We start from the raw sequence: 13110 nt of genomic DNA, 5'->3' as shown, positions 1-13110 counted from the left end.
CACATGTATTTATCCAATCAAAAAAGCAAAGGGGGGATCTTGGCGGATGATACAGGATTTACGCCCCCTCAATGATGTAATACAAAAAGAGTTCCCTCTAGTCCCGAACCCTGCATCCATACTATGCAGTATCCCAAAAACAGCATCACATTTTACAGTGGTGGACTTGAAAAACGCATTTTTCTCAATACCTCTGGCTGAAGAGAGTAGATACCTTACAGCGTTCACACTGGGGGGAAAAAGATATGAACACTGCAGACTGCCACAGGGATACTGTGAAAGCCCGAGCATATTCAATCGCATATTGCATGAAGACTTGGGGAACCTATCAGTAGAAAGTACAATTATTCAGTATGTGGACGATTTATTGGTGTGTGCACAAGACAAAGAAACGTGTAGAAAAGATTCAACAACGCTCCTGACTTTACTGGCCAACAAAGGATACAAAGTAGACAAGGAGAAGCTACAGTATTGTCTGCCTGAGGTCTTATACCTGGGACAGCTCATATCGAAGGATGGAAAAAGAATAATTCCCGACAGGGTAGAGGCAATAAGATCGGTAGGAGAACCCACAACAGTAAAAGAGATGCAGAAATTTTTGGGGATGTGCAATTATTGCCGAGCATGGATACTAGACTATGCAGCATACACCAGGCCCCTCCTACAAGCACTCAAAGAAGCACAACAGGAGAATGTAAAAATAAAGTGGTCAGAAGAAATGAGCACATCGTTCAAATCACTGAAAGAGCTAATTTCAAGTGCTCCAGTACTAGCAAACCCTGATTATGGACACGAATTTTACCTATTTTCCCATTGCAAAGGAACACTTATGACAGCGGTGCTGACACAAAAGACATCCTTAGGACACAAGCCCCTAGCTTACTATAGTGGTACTTTAGATGCCGTGATGCAGGGTCATTTCGCGTGCGAACAATCGCTCGCAGCAGCCGCATTTGCGATTGAAAAAAGTGGCACAATAGTAATGGGATGCCCTGTGACATTGTTTGTGGAGCACTCATTATTTGCAATACTTGAAAGATCAAAAAGCACACTGACCACACAGCGGGCAACAGCATACGAGATTATATTGTCCAGCGCCAACATTCACATAGTGAGATGTAAAACAGTGAACCCCGCCACATTCATTACAGAAGCGTGCACAGTAGAAGACATGCAAAATCACGACTGCGCAACCCACACAGGAGAAGGAGGGGAGGGCACAGTGGTGTGTGAAAACGCTCTCAGCGAGGGGGAAGTGTACTTTGTGGATGGGTCCGCATCAATTGATATGGACACGGGAGAAAAACACGTTGGCATGGCGGTAGTGAGATTAGAGGAAGGTGAGTTTGAAACATTAGTACAGTACCGCCTCCCGTCGCATTACTCTGCACAGGCAGCAGAACTGGTTGCGCTCATAGAAGCACTACACGCAGCAAAGGGTTGTGCAGTTACAATATACACAGACTCAGCTTACATGACAATGACCGTACATGGAGGTCTAGCAAGATGGGGCCGTAGGGGTTTCAGAAGGGCAGATGGAACACCAGTGCAGCATGCAGAATTGTTAAAAGAATTAATTGAGGCCCTACAAAACCCTACTGCCGTAGCAATAGTGAAGTGCCAGGCCCATACCTCCAACTCAGATGTTGTGTCTTTAGGGAACGCGGCAGCAGACGCTGCCGCCAAGGAGGCTTCCTATTTTCAGAAATACGACACCGGTGAGTTCATGATCAAGAACACAACAACCAAAGAACTGTCAGAAGGGTATAACATGATGTCCCTATCACAAATACTAGAATTACAGGAAGGAGCTAGTGCAGAAGAAAAACTAACATGGACGAAACGGGGATGCAGCCAATCAGGGACAGATCTACTATGGTGGCAAAATAACTCAGGGAAAGTGGTAATGCCACTGCAGTTACTAGAAGTTGCATTTCAACAGTTACACTTCCCCGCACACAACACCAAGCAGCACATTGCAGCAGAGATACAGGAAGAATGGTTTGTGCCCTGTCTCCAGGAACATGTGTCTCGATTGACAATGGAATGTACAACATGCCAAATATACAACTCAGGAATGACATTACGCACACTCCGGGGAACAATTCCCAAACCCATTGGCCCCTTCAGAGAACTGCATATAGATTATGCAGACATGGGGGAAAGGTGTAATGGCTCGCGGTACATGATCGTGGTAGTGTGCCCATTTTCAAGGTGGGTGGAAGCGGGACCATGTGCGCGACCTGATGCCAAAAGCGCCGCCAAGTTCCTAGTAAGGGAAGTGTTCCCGCGCTGGGGAATTTGTGACGTAATACGCTCAGACAACGGCTCTCACTTTGTGATCGAACTTTTCAAGGAAGTTACCACGTTATTGGGTATCAAACATAAATTATGTTCGATTTATCATCCACAAAGTAATGGCGTAGTGGAAAAGATGAACGGCCTGTTAAAGGGCAGATTATCAAAACTATGCTTCTCATTAAAGAAAAATTGGATTTACTGTCTACCCCTGGCTCTATTTGAGTTGAGAAATCAACCAAGTAAAGACCACCACTTGTCCCCACACGAGATCGTGACTGGGAGACGAATGACCACAGCACACTCTCCACTGCGGGAACACTCAGATGCTCACAGAAGCGCCGCAATATTGGGGGATGAGTTCACAGACTACCTAAGAAAATTAACAAGGGCAGCACGCGCAATATCGAAGCAACTCTCCCCACCCTTCACTAGAGAAGAGGGAAATGTAACAGGATCTGTCACGGAGCCAGAGCAACAGCTACAGTTAATGCCAGGCGACTCAATTTATGTCAGAAGCTTCGTGCGTCGGTGGAATGCACCACGATTTCATGGCCCATACGAAGTAATATTTTGCACGCCCACAGCAGTAAAGGTGAAGGGTTTGAGATACTGGGTGCACTTAACCGACGTACGAAAAGCATACAGCAATGTACACGAGGAGATAGACGAGGAGGCACAGACAACAGCAAACGATGCAAATGAGTAGGATGTCTAAATATCGGCTTGCGTGAGTGTGTGTGTCAACACTGGACCTGAATGGAATAATGTCAGCACTGGAATTGAATGAAATAATGCCTGACAAGGATATCAAAAAAAAAAAAAAAAAAAAAAAAAGGGTGTGTGTGTGGGATTTCTTTTTTTTTTTATCTAGGTGAGTGATGTATAATTAGTGAAATAATGATATTATAACTTGTATATACCCTTGTCTGTGAATACCCCTCCCCCGCACCCCCTCCCGCTTCCATTCCCCGTCAAATGTATTGGCACAGATGGTGCCAGCAAAACGTTTACATGCATGTACTTAATGCACTTTTATATTTCAAACAGGAGCTTCCATGGCATCTAACGGGCAGCCTGCAACGGATAGAATTAGTAGAATGAGAGAATTAATATATGAAAGATGTAGATATTCGTATGAGTGTGGATTATCAGTATGCATCACATTGTTTTTTATGATAATGTTTGGCTTGGTTACATATTGGTTTATAGCGTTCATCTCTATCGAGATGTACGAGGCGGGAGGGAGTTATAACACTACTGGACAAATTAACAGTACCACCGGGCCCAATACAACTGCAGACGTCAATACCAGGGAAGGTGATTTTTTGATATGGGACGGAACTAAACTTGTCTGGGGGTATCATACCACACCATCAAGTGTTGTGACCGCACAAAGAGAAAAGCCACATGGTGAAATGCAGAGCAACACAGTGTCTCCACCAGGGGTATCCAGTTACAATGCCCATAGTCTCAACGATCGAAACCCGTCTGCCATATCATGGTTGTATGACACCCCCACCAGCAAACTTGCCCACATTCCAAAAAACAATCTGCCAGATAGCGTCAGGGATGAGGACGAAAAACAACTAGAAATGCACGAAATACTATATGATGAATGGGCCCAGGGGGGCGGGAATGAGAAAGGGGGGTCTAGTTTGCCCACTGCTCAGGGGGTTGGGAAGTACATGAGTAACAAGAACACCAGACGAAAGAGAGAAACAGGGAGGAAGAAGTATGATGAGTATTATGGGCTAGGTCTAGATAAGATGGAAGACCCACGACACCCCCATCAAACAAATAAGTGGTATGCAGACATGAGTGCCACAGCTAAACAGACTACAAACGAAAGCTGTTATGTCTGTTCCCTCATCCCCCATGCATCAGGTACACCCAAAGTATTGTTACCCAAAGAGTTGCCTGTTGTGGATGCCCAATGTCTCCTTCATCTCACGCTGTGCAGGATTAAGAACACCTTCCAGGCACACGAAGTGACTTTTCAAATGCTGCAGAACGAGAAAACCTGTTACCCAAAAACGACAGGAGTAGTATGTTTGAAAGAACCATTTTTTGTGATAGAAGGGACACTTTTTTCTGACAACAAGCGGAAGGATGAAGAAGTGCTGTGCAAAGCGGAAGCACTAAGAGGTGTGGCGCCGGATAAATTACAGTGGATAGAGGAAACATGTACACCAGTATGGAGAGAACACATTTCGAAGCTAACTTGGGTAACTGCCATTGAAAAGCCATTCAAACTACAGAGCGAAATGGACTATAAACTGTGCTTTAAAGGAGAAGGGAGAACCCCCATGGGAACAAACAAGAACTGCAACAAGACCCTCACCATCCCAGACCTAAAGAAAGGGACTGCGGCCCTCATGGACACGTACTGGGTGTGCGGCAAACAGGCATACCTACACCTCCCCCAGTCATGGAGTGGCAGCTGCTCAATGGCCACTCTACACTCGGCACTAATGGTGATACCAGAAAGCCACATCGATGGGAGCAAAAGGACACAGGAACGCATGCAGAGTGTGGCTCAACCCACTGCAGAGTCACAAATATATGTCCTGTCGTCTGGAAGCAAGGGAGAAGTGCTGACCCGCAAAAGACGAGCATCAAATTACATATCAAAAGCATCATCAGAACTATTGGCCCAGATCCCAGACAAATATCGATTATTCAGCTCAGCAGAAACATTCTTTGCCTCACTAGTCTCAAGTGTCCAAGCAAGGGCAAATGCAAAATGGCTCCAGATAACACGATGGGAACTGATTCAGCTGGCGAACGACACTGAAGAAGGATTCAATATCATCAGAGTCGAACTAAGAGCTTTACGACTAATGACCATGCAAAACAGGTATGTCCTGGACCTGTTGACAGCGATGGACGGTGGTGTTTGCCGAAAAATAGGAAGTGCCTGCTGCACTTTCGTACCTTCCGAAGACGCAGAGAATGGCTCCCTGTCCCATGTAATCGAAGCAGTCCACAACCTAGGAGAAAAAATGAAAATGGAAGGTGGAGCAGAAGCGAGCACCTGGTTCGACAACATCTTCTCCTGGGTTCCCTCATGGCTTGGAACAACTGTGAAATTTTTAATACCAGCTGTTGTGTTCCTCCTTCTACTCTTTTGCCTGTGCCAGGTGGGTCTTCGAGTCTGTGCTAACGCAGTACCAAACGGTGCAATGATGATGGTGACAATGGGCAACTCACACGGTACAATAAAAACAATGCAAGAAGCACAAGTACAAACAGGGATAGATAATTCGCCCAGGTACCAACTGGTGCCCATATACCACGATAAAGATATTGTAGATAAGTTGTGGCACACCACCATCAAAGAGCCCCGTATACTAGAATGGTATGAGGAAGTTTGGGTAGATTTAGAAGCAGATGGTGGGTGCATATATCTAACGTGTACTCCAGATGAATATGCCCGGAGAGGTGAGAGCTTAAGAGCAGTGTGCAGGGCATGGATGCCCATCAAAGGAACTCCGGCATGGGATGAGGCAGTGATGGACGAGGCAGAATGTAGGAGGATAGAAGATTTAAAGAATTCGTTACTCTAGTAACGAAAGGGGGGAAATGTAGGGGAGGACTGGTCCAAGACGACCCCCCTCGCCTGCACTTTCTCCCCAGATGAGGACTATGGCTCTCTTGGGCGTCTCCTCATGCCACCCGGGCCCAGGTGGTAGGGGGCTCACCCACTGGAGACATTGCCCGCACGTATTAATTGCCCACGCGTATTAAAATTCAGCTAGGCCTAGACACCATTTTGTCTGGTAAAGATGGTGTGAGCTCAGCGCACTGTAGCGCGGCCCCCACCCTCGGAGGGTTTCAGTCATCCTTGTTGCCGCAGCACCCTGGTAGATCCGCTGCGAGCCCGTTCCCACGAACCAGAAGGACATGAGCCAGTGTAATGCACTAACATTGTAACAGTCACCTTCCGCAGTGTATCGTATCATCGCTCCCAGCATGACCCGGCCAGCAGGCTTAGGCAAAATAAAATGAACAGTAAAATGGTCGTCACAGGCTTGACAATCCTCGTATATTAATGTTTAAACTACTTGCAAAGGATGCTTTCCTCTCATAAAATCCCTTATATTATAAAAGCCTGTAAGATGTATAATTAAAAGAGACCATGCCCCCATGATATAAGCAACGATGAGCATATACCATTGCAGTTGGATGCTAATAATAAAGGAACGCACCAAGAATCTATTTGTTACGCGTATTACTGAGATACTTACACCCCATGGGCTCGCGCCATAACTGAACTAATGCTGCTAGAATACACGAGAAAGCGAATGTAACCAGACTGTGGAACTCAGGTGAAGAATGCGCAAGAAATACACTTGTATTGTGTGTATGTCTAAGCTTCTTATGTGCCACCACCGTCACGTACCGTGGCGAGTCATTTCCTATGTATTCCACCAACCCGACTACTACCTCACTTACTGTATATGTATATATGCTTACAATTAAATACTGTAGTTGATAAAATATAAGTGTACGAATACGGTGTACAGACTGGGTATAATCGAGACACATCCAGCAAAGTTGAAATGCATGTTCTAAAAGGATTTGAATAAGTATTATAGAATGTTCAAATGTTTGATGTTTATACCTAACTCAGCAACACACGAGGGAGATACCTTTGTGAAATACTTGCAAGGCCATTCCCCCTCCCACCCTGTGAGGGCTGCCAAAAGCATGAGAGCAGAGACCGCGCCGCGCTGCTTTACCTCCCCCAACCAGACTGGAGCCGCTTCAAAGATTTGTAACCCCCTCTGTAGCACCCAAGGCCACCACCCGCCACCTGCATTATTTACAGCACAGCAGTAAACCTCTGCCTGAACGTACGCGCCCCCTCGTAAACCTCACAACCCACCGGACTACCTCAGACTTATGGCCCTGTGCAATAAAGACACCCAACACTTTGACAACACACAGCGGAACATCCATAACAACTTCTAACAAGGCAGAAAGACATGTACCGCCCGTGCCAGGCCCTGAAGCTTAGCCCCTCGACCTATGGCCCCGGTCAACAGGACACTGGTAACCATGCCCTGACGTATTGCCTCCAGTCCCCTCACAAGGTGCATTCCTCCTGTGTTGCATTAACCTGTTGTATAACCTATTGTAAGATTTACTGAAGAAGATAATGCTAAAAATGCTCGAATGACTGCGGTGTGCATGGCATAGGGATAATAAGTCAGGAAGAGACATTCATCTCTGCCACTGGCCACGATGGCCCCACAACACCGCCTGGATGAACTCCGCCACCCGGCCAGGCCCAGCCCAACCCACGAGGCTGCCCAATGACGTCTTCCAGCCAAAGCCAACCACATCACAGCAGCACCTATAGTTAGTCGTCGCCACCCAATCCCCATGAATTTGTGCCCCCTATAGTGTGTAGGTTCTTATGACGATTTTTGTAAATATATACGCCTGTCTTTGCTATTGTCAGACGGAGCGCTCTCGGAGTTTGCAGAGTTCTTTGCATGCCCTTTTCTGATTGATAAACTCCCATTTACGCTCACCCGCACTCTGTCTTGGCCTTATTCCCATTTTGGGAGAGTCTTTCATTGTCTCTCATTGCGGGGAGGATCGTGCTGTTTGGGGACGCTTGCCTTCAATATGTTTGATGTGTATTCTGTGAAGGCCATATCAACATAATAAGGATTGGGAGTTGAGAACAAATCTAAAGGTGTCATTTCTATTCCCATATAAATGTGCAAACACCATGTAAATACCATTCAACCCATCTTTCTTAAATTGCACAGTGAGTCATATTTAATTTGAAAGGAGAGGCATATTTGCATTTGTTCAATTTAATTTGAAAACAATTATCGTAGGTTGGGTGGGTTATTCAAAAGTGTTGGTGTTTTCTGAATGGAACACATTACTCCCCTAACCCAGAAAACAGCAGAATTCTAATGCAAGTCATTATAAGTATATTGTAAAATGCACATACATGTTAGCAACCCACAGCACCATATCTAGAAGCAAGAGATCCGAAACAGTTATTTGGCCCTCCTTACAGGGTTACCGGTAAAACCCGCCGGTAGATGTCGGGTTACCAGCAACCCCCCAACACTGTTTGTGCCGCCTGGCATCCCAGCGCCTCCGGGATATCACCACAGGCGGTGGAATGGTAAATCCCCATTCCTGTGCTGTCCCATTGGACTCCAAGGGAATGGGGTCACTGAAGGACCAGCACTATTGATAACGGTGCCACTGCTTCATTGAAAACATTTCCAGTAGGGGCCTGAACTGGTGGCACGTCAGGCCTGCTGGGAGTTCTGTGTGCCTAGCGGCAAACGTGCAGCTCGGCGGTACAGAAAGGATGCCGGTAGCAACATACTGGCATCCTTTCCGGACTGCCAAACATGTAATGAGGCCCTTTGATTCTAGCATGTATATGTGTCATTGATGAAAGCAAGGTATTTGCCTCATTTTCAAACGTAACTTCATGTGTAATTTGGAAATGTTTTAATGTAAAGGAAGTATTAAAAAATGCACTGCTAAGCAGCAGAAATGATATTAGCAGACCTATTGTAATATAGAACTTAATATAGATATATAATTTATTATGAAAGTGGGTGTCTGTCTGTGGAAAGTAGTGAGATAAATGCAGCAGGTCACTTTCATTTTTGTTGACCAGCTGTCTGGGATTGTGCAATATTGTGGCGATGTCTGCTGCATAAATCTGGAGACCACCTTTGCTTTGATTTCACAGTTTATTTCATTATTTAAACACATTTGAGTTTTGATAAATTGAAGGGTGGGACTGTATAATTTGTGGACATTAAATTGGGGTTACCCACCTCACATAATCTGTATACATTTACCAAAATATATCTTAGAAGAGGCATGCCTCTTGATTCCCCTACATGAATGGTACTCATGAATTCATAGGTTAATTATGAAATAGATCTTATAGGAAGTATTCCTTTATGGTACTGATCTTTGACCATATTAATGCTTGCTGGCTACATATTTCCACAAAGTTAGTATATTTTAGGGAGCTATGTCTATAAGCTTTGGACGTTGCTGGATCTATGCCTGACGTTTGGCAACATTAAGCAACAACCATGAACATACTTCATGATACAATTTGGAATGTCATTTCAATGTAAGTTGCTGGGTTGAGGATGTTTCTCTTTCATTTCTCAAACCTTATCTTAGTTTACAGTAGGCCATGCCTGTTTTACAACTTGAGGTCCATTAAAGAGCCTCATGATCCACCACCTTAACGTATTGGGATGATGCAAAACGTTCCCTTGACCGTGTACCTCCATTCCCAATGTGCTTGAAACTCATGCAACATTAGGCAAAACACATATGGAATCCTTACAAGAAGCATGGAACTTGAAGGGGTTTGACTGAAATGTATACAAGCATTCTTCACTTTCACTTTTTCCTACTACCATTTTTTATTTGCTCTAAATATAGACCCAAAAAGCCACCTTTACCAAACGACACCATAGGATTACTGCCTGCCATAATTGCACATGTGTTATGTGGGTCTAGGCAGTAACTGCAGCTCAGAATAGGTAGATGTAGGGCGGGTGTGTGGGTTGAGGCAGGGGGAAAGGAATGATGGGAATCAAAGGCAGGAGGAGGGACGGTCCAGGTGCCATGTTGATGTCCCTGGCAATCTAATTGGGATGTGAGGTACGTTAAGTGGGGCATCCTGGCGCTGACCTTCAGTCTCTCATGCATGCAGAAGGAGGAACAGGTGTGTGATAACTGACCATGACTTATTTCCGCAGTGTCAAAGCTAGGTCCAGGAAACCAGGCTTCAGCAAAACTGCTCTTGGGGAGTACACCATGAAACCACATGGACTATCTCACTGGTCTTTAGATTCTGTGAAGTGTATTTTTGCAGAGACCTCTGTTGGGAATTAGCACCCACTAGCACTTCCAGAATATGCACTCCCGCGACTTAGCATGGAAGAGGCTGAAGGGCACATCTGATTTGCTTTAGGGGAATTGTATACTTAATTTGGGATAACTATTTTGGTTCATGGAACAAGCATCAGATAGACATCTTGTATACCCTGATCACTGGTCCCCTCTGGCTTTATTCTGGACAAAGCTCCTCATTTCCAGGTATTCCCAGCCTAGCACTGTTCCAGTTGGGCAAACAACTTGTTGTTAATCATAAAATGGTTGATCTTTCCTGCAACGTTTTCCAATGTCAGACTGCTTTCCTCTGTGATCAAACTATTTTTAAAGTTTCCCAAATATCCATGTTTATGCCATAATTAGGTCCCATGATTTGATGAGTTATCCTACCAGATAATCTTGCTATCTTTTCCTAGAGTTCATAGAGACTTACGTGTTTTACTAAGGCAGGGCAATTTCCTTTCAACCCATTTACGCAGTGCTTGAAATAACAACTTGGAAGACATTTTATAAAAGAGTACCCCATGCCACTTAAACACCACTTTTTTTAGAGCTTAACTTTTCTGTGCTTTGCGGTCTTTGTTAACTGTCTTTGAATAAGATTGATTTGAGCACCTGATGGAAATGAAAAAGGAAAGGTTAGGACTGAAAATAAATGTTGTCAGGGCTTGAGTCCCAAATAAAAAAATTGGGGGACAGTGATGCACGCATTTGGAAGTGACATCACAAGAAGTGAACACAGGAGAGGATAAATAATGTTTTGCTACAGACCTCATCTGGTCTTGTAGCTAAGCGTGTCACCATTCGACAGTGTGGCCCATGTTCGAGGCCCGGAAACATAGCTGCACCCTTCAAGTGCCTATAGTATTTTTGTTTTATTCTTTAAAAACATGGGTGGATGTTGTCCTCCCTCTCCAAAAAGTGGGCGGATACCATCCACTTGCTTGGTCCCTTGACTTGAGCCCTAAATGTTGTGAATGCATCATGGAGTCTCGTTGAATTTTTCTGCACATTGCACCATGTACACAGACGACAATGATCGAATTTAACAACCTGTTTTGAAATACATGAATTTGAGTAAGGAAATAACAATGGTTATTTTTGCCTAACTCAACAGGTCCAATCTGTATGTCCCTCAGAAGGCTTACAGGCTGTAAACCACCCCAGCACGTTTGGGATTCTAATCTCGTAGCCCTCAGATCGCAAAATTCGCTGTCACAGAGGGATATCTTCCATAAAGATGGGCCCACATATACTCCCATTGAAATACATTTAACAAAATGGATATTCAAGATTTCTGTGAATATCTCAATACTACGATACTCGTGCCCAGTGCAATTCAGGGCAGCTGTGTATTGTAAGTACTCCATATAAAAATATGTAAGGGTACCTGTAAAGCTACTGGTCCTCCAGGTGAAAATCATAGAAATAAACAAAATTGGACCATAGCTATGAGGTTGGAAATGGCTTCTTGCACAATGCTTCAACACAAACATACATTTTATTACAAAATGACGTATTATAATTCATTATACTTGTTTTTTTATTTAAAAAAACCCATCACATTCCTATTAGAACATCACATTATTAATTCCACCATGCATACACATTCTCTCAATATCACTACATTACCATAAATTACACAATTAATGGGGTTATCAACTCTATAAAACCCTTTCAATAAACAATTGAATCAACTAATTCTTCACACCCTTCCCAATTGCAAGTTTGTCTATCTGTTAAATTGCAGAAATAGCTTGTCAACTTGTCTACATGTGTTTTGGTCGGTTCAGTGGGCTGCTGGTGTAGCCCTTTGTTAACCTGACCGTCTTCAGGACGATAGGTACGGCTCGACTTTCGCCTCACCCACAAAAATCCAGTGAAAGGTGTCATTTATGGTTGTTATGTAATATTGAGAGAATGTGTACGCATGGTGGAATGCATAATGTGATGTTTTAATCGGAATGTGTATCGGTTTTTCATGAGAAAACTGTACAATTAATTCTAATATGTCATATTATGTCATAGAGGCACCGCTTTCTACCACTTAGCCGTGAAAACCTGGAACAACACCCCAAAAGTAATAAGGAACACCAAAGATCACCTTAAATTCAGAAAACTACTAAAAACCTACCTCTTCAACACCAGAGACTAAAACCGAAACAACAATAGACAAACGACTCAAAAAAAGGACACTGATAAACCCATAGAACGACAGAAGTACTCCAAGCACCAGTAGGGCTGACGCTGGACACAGGGGTCCACCCGCGAGACCCAGGGAGACGGAGGCAACAACTCCAGCCAACCCTTACCATCCCCCACCGCCCATACAGCCACAACTAGGTACCACAGGGCTGTGGAACGGACGAGATACCACCAATCACCCCACAATCGGATGTATGGACACTAGCAGCTGCGCTAATCATTTGGGTGGGGGGTGAGGAGCATGCAAAGTTATTAAGGGAGCGGGCGGAGGGGACAGCTAAATCCTCAAACGGCCTTGAATGCAAAAACGGGCACATACCTCCTGAGGCACAGGGCGTACAAGCATTCCGTCGTGTAACATTACACGAGCCCAACTGGCTCAATCCAGGATAGAGATACCAACTAACCAATAACAATTTCCTTCTCTGCATACACCTCTCAAACTCCAAATCAAACACAACCACAAACTTCTAGCGCAGCAAACTGCAAGAACTTCACTACACTGCAACAACAAAACAAAACACACATAGACTCGCACATCAGCACACGACGACTACCGGCCGCATACACCCCAGGCCCAGCCGACGGAACCACCGGGCTGAGGCTGCCAACAGCACATCAATGCTCTCTTGCACTTTTCCAGCCTCCACCCACTAACCCACCCCTCCCTCTTTCAGAACCGCCAGAGCGCCA

The sequence above is a fragment of the Ambystoma mexicanum genome, chromosome 8 (genome assembly GCF_040938575.1).
Source record: "Ambystoma mexicanum isolate Mex_15411 chromosome 8, UKY_AmexF1_1, whole genome shotgun sequence".
In the NCBI taxonomy this organism is placed as follows: domain Eukaryota; kingdom Metazoa; phylum Chordata; class Amphibia; order Caudata; family Ambystomatidae; genus Ambystoma; species Ambystoma mexicanum.
This window is presented reverse-complemented; position numbering follows the sequence as displayed.